Source organism: Narcine bancroftii, chromosome 1 (assembly GCF_036971445.1).
Source record: "Narcine bancroftii isolate sNarBan1 chromosome 1, sNarBan1.hap1, whole genome shotgun sequence".
Lineage (NCBI taxonomy): Eukaryota > Metazoa > Chordata > Chondrichthyes > Torpediniformes > Narcinidae > Narcine > Narcine bancroftii.
In genome coordinates this window covers 360,124,151-360,138,753 of record NC_091469.1, presented here as the reverse complement: position 1 = coordinate 360,138,753, position 14,603 = coordinate 360,124,151, and the positions used below count along the sequence as shown (strand labels likewise).

Here is a 14,603-nt window from a genome sequence, read left to right as displayed (position 1 = left end):
TTAGACTGAATGTCAAAGTTGGACTATTTGCATATCCTCCATTTGGAATATGCTCTGTAGCAACCCCAAACATGTCCAACAGAAGATTAAGCCTCATGATATAACATATTAAGTCTGACTAAAACTGAAGGAAGATTTGGAAACTATAGCACTTAGAAGTATAATTTTTGATACTTTTTCCAAACTTAAATATGCCATTACATCATGTAACCACTGCCCATGAATTGGTGGAAGTTCATCATTCCACTTCATTAAAACACCTCGTCTAGCAATCAGTGTACTAAAAGCTAAAACTTTTTCTTGAGATACAGACAAAAGCATAATCGGATCGCAAATAAAGCCAAACAAGGCAATTAAAGGGCATGAATCTGTTTTAGTTTTAAAAGTAGCTGGTAAAGATTGAAAAATGTTTCCCCTAATTCTTCCTAATTTGGGACCAAAGTTCCAGTTTGAAAAGATATGGGGTCCATTCATGGAATATTATCAGGTTGGCAGTTTTAGGCTCCAGGGCTGCTCCGGAGATGCTCTGTCTGGCTTCTGGAGGTAGCAACCCGATCCAGTTTTGTTGTTCTCTTTTTTTCTCTCTTTGTTTTTTATATAAGTAACCTTGATTAGAGGGAGGGGCTAGATCAGCATTAGTTTAGTTTTTAGTTTTTTTCTTTGCTTTATAATATGTTGATTATTTGGAGTTTATATATGATGGTCCTAGTCTTTAATATTAATTGATATTTTACCATTATGAACAGATTGCTTATAAAGTAAATCCTGTGATTTTCATTTTTAATCTTAATAATATTAATTAATAATTAATTATGAAAATGGGAAACTGTTAATTAGAGCATTTTTACAAGTTATATATTATGTATACCTTTTTATATTTTCTTCTGCTATATTAATGCAACATGTATATGACATTATATTGAACTCAATAAAAGTATTTTAAAAAGAAAAAAATGTATAATTTTAACACTTTCTTCATCTTTCACTTTCTACATTGTTGGCAACATTAGAGTTCTGTTTTGCAGATTTAGTTGGTATAATTTAATATGTAACTTATGTCACACCATTACTCTAATTTCATCAAAAAACAGACATATCTTTCTCTATAGGAAAATAACATCACAAGAAATTACAGCAGTTCTATAACATGATTGAAATCCCAACATCCTATGCCATAGGTACTCTGTACTTTGTAATGGATTACTTAAGATGGCATGTGAATGGAAAAAAAATGGTTGCGAACTACTGCACTAATGCAAGGTCACCTTTTGTGTTTCATTTTGGTAAGAAATTTCATGCCTGGATGCCCTATGAATGTCTACTTCTATATTATTACTCTACTACTCTCAGAGTGTTTTATTGCAGTGGTTTCAAACTACCTCCCTAAACTCACATTGCACCTTAAGCAAGCCCTATGCCATAAGGGCCCTCTGATTAGTAAGCGATTGCTTAAGGTGGTGTGTGAGTGGAAAGAAAAAGTTTGAAAATGACTGTTTTAATTGTACCTACTTTTATGTTATGGTTTCATAACTCCAAAGGAAATGGATAATTTTTCTCAAGCAAAATATTTCAGTGACAATTGGGTCTAGAGCAGTGGTTCTGAACATTCCCTTTACAGAGATTGTTTATGGCAGAGCACTTATGGCATAGGGATTGCTTAAGGTGGAATATTAGTTTAGGGGGGCAGTTTGAAAACCACATATTTTTGATGGTCTTGAGAGGAAGCTCTTCTGGAGTCGAAGTGACTATGCCTCCTTTCCAAGAATGGCCATTGAATCCAGAGATGATCAAGAAAGGAAATTAATGGATTGATTGGAAAAATTTTTTCCTGGATCATTGATCCTGCCTGCTACTTTTGAGATTTTAACTTTAATTTACATCTTGACAAATAATATTGTCTGGTTGATAATATAACAAGATTTCAGAAGAAATTGTCATTGAATTGTACAGCACAGAAATGGGTACCATGACCTAGCACACCTATGCCAAGATTTTTTGCCCAAACATTTTTGCCTCATTGACTTAAATTTCAGTCTAAATGTCTCCTAAATGGAGTTATAAAACTTGGCCATTCTTTCAATAAATGAGAACTGCTATTTGTCAGACTAGAGAGGCTGAAAATCGCAGTGGAGAAGAGTTTTGGGCAGTTTGTACAGAATAGTTTTACATCAGGAAAATGTTATGAACAAAAATCATTTCAATCCCTTCCATCAAGAATTGAGTTTCTTAACAGATACCCAGATACCTTGACATGCACATAATGCTGCATATGAGTGAAGAAACACACATACTGCAGATGCTGGAGTCTTGTGAAAACAACAAGCTGATGGAGGGTCTCCTGTAGAGGTCCCTTCTCAAAATGTTGACTGGTCTTTTCTATCTATTGATGGCCGTTGGCTCATTGAGCTCCTCCAGAAGGTCACTGTTTACTCCAGATTAAAGCCTTCATTAAGCATAACCCTTTTTTAGTTTGAGTTTTGCAAAGGAATTTGTTGACTTGTTAATATATTTTCATTGCAAAGCCAAAATCCTTGAGCTTTCTTCTCCACAATATCGTGGGAATACCTTCAGAGGATAGAATATTTTTTTTTCATGAATGGGTCTCATCATTATCTTTCATGGGCAGTCAGGGTTGGTTGAAGCCTGTTTGCCAGCAATGACCACATTCTGAAAACTGATTTAAAAAAAAATGAAATCAATATAATTCTGAAAAGAATTTCACAGCACTCCAGGAGTAAAATGTCCCTTTAAAAAAGAAATATGATCGCATTTCCAGTTAAATGTCCGGATTAGTAATTACATTTTCATTAAAATTTCTTTTTAAACCTTGAAGTACCAGAGCCAGAAGTTTATAGAAGGGAGTGTGCTGATAAAACTGGTGATCAGGTTTGGCTGGAACATTGCACAAGTACAGAAGGGAGTTCTGTCCTTGACAAAACAGGAGCCAATTGTTCTGTGTTCAAGGCTAAAAAATATAAAAATATTATGAAGTTGCTTATTATAGATTGGGAGCAATTTTTATACAATAGCGGGACCTCAAGGGTAGTAATCTTTGGATTGTTGCCTGCAACATGCACCAGTGAGGGTTCTTTGGCTTGGCTTCGCGGACGAAGATTTATGGAGGGGGTAAAAAGTCCACGTCAGCTGCAGGCTCGTTTGTGGCTGACAAGTCCGATGCGGGACAGGCAGACACGATTGCAGCGGTTGCAAGGGAAAATTGGTTGGTTGGGGTTGGGTGTTGGGTTTTTCCTCCTTTGCCTTTTGTCAGTGAGGTGGGCTCTGCGGTCTTCTTCAAAGGAGGTTGCTGCCCGCCAAACTGTGAGGCGCCAAGATGCACGGTTTGAGGCGTTATCAGCCCACTGGCGGTGGTCAATGTGGCAGGCACCAAGAGATTTCTTTAGGCAGTCCTTGTACCTTTTCATTGGTGCACCTCTGTCACGGTGGCCAGTGGAGAGCTCGCCATATAATACGATCTTGGGAAGGCGATGGTCCTCCATTCTGGAGACGTGACCCATCCAGCGCAGCTGGATCTTCAGCAGCATGGACTCGATGCTGTCGACCTCTGCCATCTCGAGTACTTCGACGTTAGGGGTGTAAGCGCTCCAATGGATGTTGAGGATGGAGCGGAGACAACGCTGGTGGAAGCGTTCTAGGAGCCGTAGGTGGTGCCGGTAGAGGACCCATGATTCGGAGCCGAACAGGAGTGTGGGTATGACAACGGCTCTGTATACGCTTATCTTTGTGAGGTTTTTCAGTTGGTTGTTTTTCCAGACTCTTTTGTGTAGTCTTCCAAAGGCGCCATTTGCCTTGGCGAGTCTGTTGTCTATCTCATTGTCGATCCTTGCATCTGATGAAATGGTGCAGCCGAGATAGTAAACTGGTTGACCGTTTTGAGTTTTGTGTGCCCGATGGAGATGTGGGGGGGCTGGTAGTCATGGTGGGGTGCTGGCTGATGGAGGACCTCAGTTTTCTTCAGGCTGACTTCCAGGCCAAACATTTTGGCAGTTTCCGCAAAGCAGGACGTCAAGCGCTGAAGAGCTGGCTCTGAATGGGCAACTAAAGCGGCATCATCTGCAAATAGTAGTTCACGGACAAGTTTCTCTTGTGTCTTGGTGTGAGCTTGCAGGCGCCTCAGATTGAAGAGACTGCCATCCGTGCGGTACCGGATGTAAACAGCGTCTTCATTGTTGGGGTCTTTCATGGCTTGGTTCAGCATCATGCTGAAGAAGATTGAAAAGAGGGTTGGTGCGAGAACACAGCCTTGCTTCACGCCATTGTTAATGGAGAAGGGTTCAGAGAGCTCATTGCTGTATCTGACCCGACCTTGTTGGTTTTCGTGCAGTTGGATAATCATGTTGAGGAACTTTGGGGGACATCCGATGCGCTCTAGTATTTGCCAAAGCCCTTTCCTGCTCACGGTGTCGAAGGCTTTGGTGAGGTCAACAAAGGTGATGTAGAGTCCTTTGTTTTGTTCTCTGCACTTTTCTTGGAGCTGTCTGAGGGCAAAGACCATGTCAGTGGTTCCTCTGTTTGCGCGAAAGCCGCACTGTGATTCTGGGAGAATATTCTCGGCGACACTAGGTATTATTCTATTTAGTAGAATCCTAGCGAAGATTTTGCCTGCAATGGAGAGCAACGTGATTCCCCTGTAGTTTGAGCAGTCTGATTTCTCGCCTTTGTTTTTGTACAGGGTGATGATGGTGGCATCACGAAGATCCTGAGGCAGTTTACCTTGGTCCCAACAAAGCTTGAAAAACTCATGCAGTTTGGCATGCAGAGTTTTGCCGCCAGCCTTCCAGACTTCTGGGGGGATTCCATCGATACCTGCTGCTTTGCCACTTTTCAGTTGTTCGATTGCCTTATATGTCTCATCCAGGGTGGGAACCTCATCCAGCTCTAGCCTTAGGGGCTGTTGAGGGAGCTGGAGCAGGGCGGAATCTTGGACTGAGCGGTTGGCACTGAAAAGAAATTGGAAGTGTTCTGACCATCGGTTGAGGATGGAGATCTTGTCGCTGAGGAGGACTTTGCCGTCTGAGCTGCGCAGCGGGCTTTGGACTTGGGGTGAGGGGCCGTACACAGCCTTTAGAGCCTCGTAGAAACCCCTGAAGTCGCCAATGTCCGCGCTGAGCTGTGTTCGTTTGGCGAGGCTAGTCCACCACTCATTTTGGATCTCCCGGAGTTTGCGCTGAAGATGGCTGCATGCGCGACGGAAGGCTTGTTTCTTCTCTGGACAGGACGGCTTTGTAAGGTGAGCCTGGTGGGCAGCTCGCTTCTTTGCCAGCAGCTCCTGGATTTCCTGGCTGTTTTCGTCAAACCAGTCCTTGTATTTCCTGGAGGAGAAGCCCAGTACCTCTTCAGTGGATTGCAGTATGGTAGTCTTCAACTGATCCCAGAGGGTTTCAGGGGACGGGTCCGTGAGGCGGGTTGCAACGTCGAGCTTTGCTTTGAGGTTTGCCTGGAAGTTTCCTCTCGCTTCGTCTGACTGCAGGTTTCCAACATTGAACCTCTTTCTGGGGGCTTTATTGTTCCTGGGCTTTGGCTTGAAGTGAAGGTTGAGCTTGCAGCGAACCAGCCGGTGGTCAGTGTGGCATTCCGCGCTAGGCATGACCCTGGTGTGGAGCACATCTTGTTTGTCACTTTCTCGCACCAGGATGTAGTCCAGGAGGTGCCAGTGTTTGGATCGGGGATGCATCCAGGTAGTCTTAAGGCTGTCCCTCTGCTGAAAAAGGGTGTTTGTAATGCCAAGTTGCTGTTCTGCGCAGAGCTCCAACAGGAGGCGCCCATTGTCGTTGCACTTGCCAACGCCATGCTTGCCCAGGATTCCTGGCCAGGTTTCTGAGTCTTTGCCGACACGAGCGTTGAAGTCGCCCAGGATGACAACCTTGTCGGCTGTAGGGGTACGTTGGATGAGGTTGCGCAGATCGGTGTAGAACTTGTTCTTTTCTGCTGGTTCCGCCTGGAGGGTTGGAGCATAGACACTGATGAGGGAGATGTGACGCTTGTTTTGAAGTGGGAGTCGCATGGACATGATTCGGTCCGAGAGGCCTGTTGGAAGGTTTTCGAGTTTGGAGGCAATGAAGCTCTTGACCATGAAGCCTACACCAGATAGGCGTCGTTCATCTGAAGGCTTGCCAGACCAGTAGAGTGTGTAGCCCGCGCCGCGTTCTTGGAGGCTGCCTACATCTGCCAGGCGGACTTCACTGAGAGCGGCTATGTCGATGTCAAGTCTGAGGAGTTCATGTGCAATGAGGGCAGACCGACGTTCAGGTCGGTGGCTGTCAGCCTTGTCTAGCATGGTTCTGATGTTCCAGCATGCTAGCTTGAGTTTGTGAGCATCTTTTGACGGGGAGGACGTGGAGGGGGAGGACGTGGAGGGGGAGGACGTGGACCTGTCCTCGGGCCTGCGCAAAGGAGCTTTTAGGTGGAGTGCAGTGCGCGCAGTACTGGCCCCACCCTTTACACCCATGGTTCGTGTGCCGTGGCCAAGCAAGCTGGGACGTGGCAGCGAGGTCCTTGGGTCGTAGGTTTTATATCGGAGTGGCCTTCTCCTATGCAGGTTTCTTACCCGGGCTGGAGGGGCCTGCCTCCCCTCTTAGGTCGGTCCATACTGCCCGGACCGGGGCCGAGGCCACCGCAGTTCACCCTGTGCCTGGATTGGGGCCGCCGCCTCCCACTCTCTGCCCGGATCGGGGCCTTCGCCTGCCCCACTCGACCGAGGCCGGGGCCGCCGTCTCCCCCTTGCTCCTGCCCGTATCGGGGCCGCCGCCGTCTACCCTTCGCCCGGACCGGGGCCGGGGCCGCTGCTGCTCTCCCTGTGCCTGGACTGGGGCCGCCGCCTCCCAGTGAGGGTAAGAATAGGAATAAATGGCAGATGAATGCATGCCCTGAGTTAGCGCAGAATCAGAATTTATTGTCACGAACAAGTCACGGAATTTGTTGCTTTGCAGCAGAATCACAGAGCGAACATTCATATAAACCACCTTACAAAAAAATAAATAGAAATAATACATGAAAAGTAAAAGTAAAGCAGTGTCTTTGGCTCAGGAATCTGATAGTAACAGGGAAGAAGCTGTCCTTGTGCCACCGAGTGCTCTTCTTTCGGCTCCTGTATGTTCTTTCCGATGGTATCAGAGTGAAGAGGGCTAGCCTGGGTGGTAAGGGTCCTTGTTGGGGATAGGGGCTGCTCTCTTAAGACATCACTTCTTGTAGATGTCCTCGATGGAGTGAGGTCTGGAGCCTGTGATGTCGCAGGCCGAGTTAACAATTCTCTGGAGATTATTCTTGTTCTGAGTATTAGCACTTCTGTACCAGACAGTGATGCAACCATCCAGATTGCTCTCCATTGGTATACCTGAAAGTTTCTAGAATCTTCAATGACATACTGAATTTCCTCATAAAGTATAGCTGCTGATGAGCATTCTTTGTGATTGCATCAAAATGATGGCTCCAGGACAGATCCTTGGGGATGCTGACATCCAGGAATGTGATGTTCTTGACCCTCTCTGCTACGGAGTACTCGATGAGGACTGGATTGTTTTCTCCTGACTTCCTCCTGAAATCCACAATCATCTCCTTGATTTTGCAAGGTGGTTGTTATGTCACCACTCAACCTGTTGATGTATCTCCCTCCTATATGCTTTCTCATGTCATGTCTGCTTTGCTATTGGTAAAGTTGTAGATAGCATTGGAATTGTGCCTGGTTACACAGTCATGGGTGTATAGTAAGGAGAGCAGTGGGCTAAGCACACATCCTTGAGGTGCACCTGTGTTGATAGTCAAAGAGGAGGAGGAGTCATTGTTTCCAATTCATACTGACTATGGTCTTCCAATGAGGAGGTCTAGGATCCAGTTGCAGAGAGGGTTGGAGAGGCCCAGGGTTTGGAGTTTCTTGACCAGCACGAGGCTGAGCTGTAGTCGATGAAGAGCAACCATATGTATGAGTTGCTGCTTTCAAGGTGATCCAGAGATGCATGGAAAGCCAGTGACATTGCATTTGCTGTGAAACTATTCTGATGATAGGCGAATTACAGTGGGTCCAGACATTTGCTTAGATACGTGTTAATTCTGGCCTTGACTAAACTCTCACCTACCACCCCAACAGCCTCTGGATCTAACACATTATCCACTGGAATTTCCAGCACTTAATGCATGATCCCACCACTTGACATAGTTTCCATCTCCTCCTCCCTCAGCTTTCTACAGGGACCACTCCCCCTGTGATTCCCTCGTGCACTCATCCCTCCACGCCTATCGCATCCCCAGCACCTTCCCCTGTGCCCACAGAAGGTGGATGTTAGTGCTACTTGGTCTTAGTCATTGAGACAGCTCATTCTGCTCTTACTGGGCACCAGAATGATTGATGTTCTTTTGAAGCAAGTGACTGCAGCAAAGGTTTCAAATTGGTTCAGATTCATGGATCTTTGAAATCTCTTCTGGGGAATGTGTGACCTATACAATAGGAATGTGTCGCACCTGAATTTGAAAGGGACCAATATCCTTGTGGGTAGGTTTTCTGAAGCTATTGTGGAAGGTTTAAAATAAATAAGCAGGGGAATGGGAGCTAGAGTGTTCTGTCAGATGACCCAGCAGTTGATGGAAAGTAGATGCAATGTACAGTAATGCTGAGGAAGAAAAGGCAATGGATAGGGTATAAATTTAGTCATTTGAATGAATTGTCATGTGTTTAATGTGGGAAGTATTAAGAATAAAGGTGAAGGACTTATGGCATGGATTAGTACATGGAATTACAGAGACTTTGCTATCACAAGGACAGAATTGGCTGATTGATATGTTTCAAAAGGGATAGGGAAGGAGGTAAAAGAGGGGAGAAAGGGAAGATGTCATGGAGGGATTGTCCACTGAGTCATTGTGAATGGACGTCAGAAACAGGAAGGAAACAAACTGTCAACTGAGAGTATAAAATCCCCAATAACCTCCGGGCCACAGAGTAACAGAAAAGGGTCAAATTCACGAATATTGATTGACACCTCCTTAATGCAAAAAGTTAGTTGGGGAAGAAATTTTAGGTGTGACCAAGAAGGATGACTAGAGATCATACTAGATGTAATAATGGGTCAGGTGACAATCATCTCAGTGGGCGAGTGCTTCAGAGATGGTGACTGCAACTCCTTGCTATGGATAAGGATACAAGAGATGATATAAGAAAGCATTTAATTGGGGAAGGGATAATAATGATAGTGTTAGGCAGGAAGCTGGGAGAGTAAAATGGGAATAGATATTCTCAGGTAAATGTGCAGCAGGAATGTGGAGGTTGCCTCACTTGCCTGAGGTTCTGGATAGGTTTATCCCACTGAGACAGGAAAAGATCCAATGGTTGACAAGAGAAGTGGACAGAAAATATGGCATGGTATAGGAAGCAAAGATCCGCCACATGAATTAGAACATTTAACATTATAACATATTACAGGCCTTCAGCGCACGATGTTCTGCCACCTTTATAAACATATTCAACAACAATCTACCATTTATGCCAACAAATTAGATGGGATTTTAACATTAAAAATGTCATCCCAAAATCAGGGTCATCTTAAATGGAAAATATAAAATCCGAACCTTTACAGCGAAGTCTCAATGGTCTCCTGCCGCGTCCATCTGACCAACCAGACTGACATCAGCTCAGTACAGGCTTTAAACCACCTGTTCAAGGAGCCAATTGAGGTTTATTTTAAAATATACATAAAATTTAAAATGGAATAGTTGATACCATGTAAAAGTCAATCCCATATTTTTGGCCACAGTCACCCAGCTTCTGGGAAACCATAGGAGCTTACCACCCAGTCCTGACCACCCACCCGCAATCCCAGCTCTCGCAGGTAGTTATGGCAGTAAAATATGTATGAGTGTAATAGTTGACCCCTAAATTTTACCTTAAAATTGGTCCCCAAAATTTAACTATTACAAGCAGATGTGTAGTAATTTGATTTTTAAATATTATGGATTATTATAGTATATGTGCTGAGCAGTATCACTCCAATGGTCAGAGTTAAGTACAAGACTTGGGGTAGTCTTACTCTGCGATTACAGCTCAAAATGTACATTTTGGGTTGAAATTCAGGGGGGTCATCTTATACAGGAGTCATCTTATACTCCGGGTATATACAGTAATCCTTCCCTACCTCATGCCCATAACTTATGTGCCTATCTAAGAGTCTTTTCAATGTCCCTATTGTACTTTCCCTCATCACCACTCCCTGCCCGACCAGCAATGCATTTCAGGCACCCACCACTCCTGTGTAAAAATCTTACCTTTAATAGCTCCCCTAAATTTTCCACATTAAATAGATGTCCTCTAATATATTTCCTATTGTCAACACAGGAAAAAGCAATCGAGTGTAGGTGTTTTGTGAGCAGCATGGTTGACATGGTGGTTAGAGCAACGCCTTTACAGCACCAGCAATTGGGACCAGGGTTCGAATCCTGTACTGTCCGTAAGGAGTTTGTATGTTCTCCCCATGTCTGAGCGGGTTTCCCTGGGGGCTCTGATTTCATCCTACCATTAGAAAAGTACCGGGGGTGTAGGTCAATTGGATGTAAATTGGCCGGCAAGGACTTGTGGGCTGCAATGGCCTGTTACTGTGCTGAATATCTATATTTAATAAAAATTTAAAAGCAATCACCCAACCTGAATTTTGTTCCTCCAATGTAGAAGATGTATATTATGAACACAGAACACAGTGAATTATAAGGGAAGAAATGCAAGCAAACCACTCTTATATCTCTTCCAAAGTTGATTGGAAGGGAACCCCAGCAGGGATGACATTAGTGCAGCAGTGGCAGGAGTTTCTGGGAATAATTTGAAAGTCACAGGATTGTTTAATCCAAAAGATAAAGAACCATTCTAAAAAGAGGATGTGGTAACCGTGGCTGACAAGGGAAGTCAAGGACAACATAAAAGCAAGGGAGGGTGCATGGGAAAGGAAAAAAATTAACAAGATGCTGATGGATTGGGTAAATTAAAAAAAGGCAACAAAAAAAGTGATAAGGCAGAAAAGATTAAATGTTTATTGTAGTTCTATCTTGTAGGCTGTGAGCTCAGGGAGGAGTGAAAGCCCACTGTACAGGCCCAAATGACATCAGCAGGGTTCGGGCACCAGGTTTAAAAAGTTAAGCTCCTTTTCATTTACTTTAATTGCTGTGTGAGGAGGCAAGGGGAGATTAGTTGATTAGGGCTGTGTTCAATTGAGACAATTGATTAAGGCTAGAAAGCAATTGAGTTAACAGCTAGAGAGTAATAAAAGGATGGCTAGGAGTGGCTTGGTGACTGAGTAGGGTGTTGATGTTGTGGCTTTGTTGAATAGTGGCTGAGGAAGAGCTTTCTCCTTGTGAGGTAAGGGTGGTAAATTAATTGTGTTTATTGCAAGAATTAAGTTAAGGAGCCAGAGGTTAGGGCAGTCTAATGTTCCAAATGCAAGATGTGGGAAGTAAGGAGCAACACAAGTGTCCCCGATGACACCTGCAAGAGGTTCATTCAGCTGCACAAGTGTCCCCGATGACACCTGCAAGAGGTTCATTCAGCTGCACAAGTGTCCCCGATGACACCTGCAAGAGGTTCATTCAGCTGCACAAGTGTCCCCGATGACACCTGCAAGAGGTTCATTCAGCTGCACAAGTGTCCCCGATGACACCTGCAAGAGGTTCATTCAGCTGCACAAGTGTCCCCGATGACACCTGCAAGAGGTGGGGGGTGGTGAAAGATTTTTAACTTCCCGCACATAAACTGGGAGTCTCATATGGTAAAAGGACTGGATGGGTTGGAGTTTGTCAAATGTGTATAGGAAAGTTTTCTACATCAGTATGTAGGGAACCAGGCAGTTCAGGTGGCAGAAGTGTGTATAGGTGAGCATTTTGGGTCAGTGACCATAATATTAGTTTCAAGTTAATTATGGAGAAGGGTAGGTCCAGTCCTCAAGTTGAGGTACTGAATTGGAGAAAGGCCAATTTTGAGGAAATGAAGGATCTTGGAAGAGTTGATTGGAATGTTATTTTCTGGCAAAGATCCATCCAGCAAGTGGAAGGCTTTCAAGGATGAAATTTTAAGAGGGCAGAGGTCGTACGTTCCTACCAGGTACAAGGGCAAAGTCAACAAACAAAGGGAATCTTCGTTTTCAAGGGAGATTGGAGAAGTGGTTAAGAAAGACAACAAGGAGGAAATGAGCTATTTCCAGAGAATAGAAAATGTAAGAGAATGTTTAAGAAGGAATTTGGGAAAGCAAAAAGACATGAAGGTGCTTTGACAGATATGTGAAGGAAAATCCAAAGTGTTTCTACAAGTATATTAAAAGTAAAAAGATAGTAAGGGAGAAAATTGGACACTAGAAAATCAGTGGTCAACTATGTGTGGAGCCTCGTGAAATGGGGGAAGAGATCTTAAAGAATTTTTTTGTATTGGTATTTATCCAGGAAACTGGCATAGTGAATAAGGATGGAAGGAAAAGAAATAGAAGTGTCATGGAACATTTGGTGTTTAAGGAGGAAGTGCTTGCTGCCTTGCAATGAATTAAGGTAGACAAATCCCTTGGACCAGATAGGATATTCCCCACATTGTGAGGGAGACAAGTGCTGAAATTGCAGGATATATTCAACATTCCCTTAGTCACAGGGAAGGTGCTGGAGGATTGGAGGATGGCTCATGTTTTCCCTCTGTTTAAGAAGGGGTTCCAAGAGTAAACCAGGCAATTAGAGGCCAGTGAGTCTGAAGTCACTAGTATGCAAATTTAGGATTTTCTTAAAGGTGGGCTATATATTTATTTGGACCATCAGCTGATTAAGGACAGGCAGCATGGATTTGTGTGCATGGTAAGTTGTGTTTAACATAATTTTTTTGAGGAAGTTACTAAGAAGGTTGAGGATGTTGTTTATGGACTTAAAAGGCTTTGGCAAGGTTCCATATGAGAGGTTGGTTTAGGATGCTAGGCATACATAGAGAGGTTGCAAACTGGATTCAAAATTGGCTTGGTGGATAGATGCTTCTCAGACTGGAGGTCTGTGCCGAGTGCTGTGCCTCGGGGATCAGTGTTGGGACCATTATTGTTTGTTATCTATATAAATGACCTAGATGATGTGGTGAATTGGATCAGCAAGCTTGCAGATAACAGGTCTAGTCCTCGCTTCCCCATACAAAGAAGGATGGAACTAACCTTTCCCTCTGGTGTGACTCCCTTGAGGAAACTTTTGAATGCCAGGTTGCACTTCTGCTTGAACTTTTTAAAAGCCTCTATGATGTCATTGGCTTTCTAGTCCATGATTGGGTAATGTTGCTGCTGCTGCCGGTGCCACCATTTTCTTCTCCAGCTCTGGTCGTCAGGTAATGGTGGGTTTTTTTTTCTTTGTTTCCTTCTCTTTGTGTTTATTTTGGTTTCTGCCCCACATATGGTTTGAAGTGCAGGACCTCTGAGAAGGTCAATCATTGGTAAAAGATGTGTAGGTCTGACATGAAAAGAGAAAGAAACCAAGAATACAGAAGGGAAGTGACAGCAGTGATTATGACTCACTTACGCTGGACATCGAAATAATACTCCTTCATGAGATGACCACGAAATGGAAGAGAGAAAAAAAAATGAATTGCAAACCACGATCCAAGTTGAAAGAAATAAACCAACAACATTCAACTTGAAAATAAAGCTGGATAATGGATCACAAAGCAACATCCTCCCGCTTAGACTGTACCGCCAAATGTTCCCCAGTTACATAAAGAATGTGTACCTGGAGGAAGACACACTAGAAGCTGCAAATGTCACGCTCACAGCCTATTGGTGGCCCTATGATTAAACAACTAGGAAAAATCCAAATAAAAGGCAAACATGAAGGAAAGAGCATCATATGCACATTCTTTGTGGTTGATGCCGACGGACCAGCAATCCTAGACCTGAATAGTTGTCAAAAATTGCAGCTAATCTCTGTAAACAATGAGATCAGGGAGAAGAAAGTGTCCAAGAGGATCAGTATCGACACCCCACTTGAGCAACGGCCTCTGATCACAAATAAGGCCGAGCTCATGGACATGTACCCTGAATGCTTTGACACAGTTGGGTGCTTTGGGAACTTCAAATACCACATTACTATAGACCCAAAATACAAACCAATAAACCATCATCCATGGAAGGTGCCAATAGAGCTGAAACAAAAGCTAAAGCAGGAGCTGGAAGAAAAACGAGTAATAGCAAAAGTAGTCGAGCCAACTAACTGGGTAAATTCTATAGTAGTAAAAGAAAAACCGAATGGCCTCCTAAGAATATGTCAAAACCAAAAGATCTAAACCAAGCAATCAAAAGAGGGCACTATCCAATACATCACTTCTAAACTAGCGGGATCCAAAATGTTCAGTAAGCTAGATACCAAGAATAGATATTGGAATATGAAGCTGGATGAAGAATAGACACTGCTAACAACTTTCAACACTCCATTCAGCCCGTACAAACTTTCGGCCTAAAGGTGAGCCAAGATCTCTTCCAGCAAAAGATAGATAAGACCTACAGGGATCGCAGATGACATCCAGATTTTTGGCAGAGACGGGAAAACCTATGATCTCCACCTACATGAGGCCATGAAGAGAACAAGAGGGGCCGGCATCAAACTCAATGAAG

General features: G+C 43.8%; 1 long non-coding RNA gene across 1 annotated transcript in view; it reads right to left on the bottom strand.

Annotated features, from left to right (window-relative positions):
- Positions 1-13,205, bottom strand: part of LOC138752630 (uncharacterized) — a 131,042-nt gene extending 117,837 nt beyond the window's left edge. The window contains exons 1-2 of the long non-coding RNA XR_011350788.1: positions 13,158-13,205; positions 9,574-9,657 (exon numbers count right to left, since the gene is read on the bottom strand). This is a non-coding gene — a long non-coding RNA (uncharacterized lncRNA). The remainder of the gene's footprint in view (positions 1-9,573; positions 9,658-13,157) is intronic.
- Positions 13,206-14,603: the final 1,398 nt, after the last annotated feature.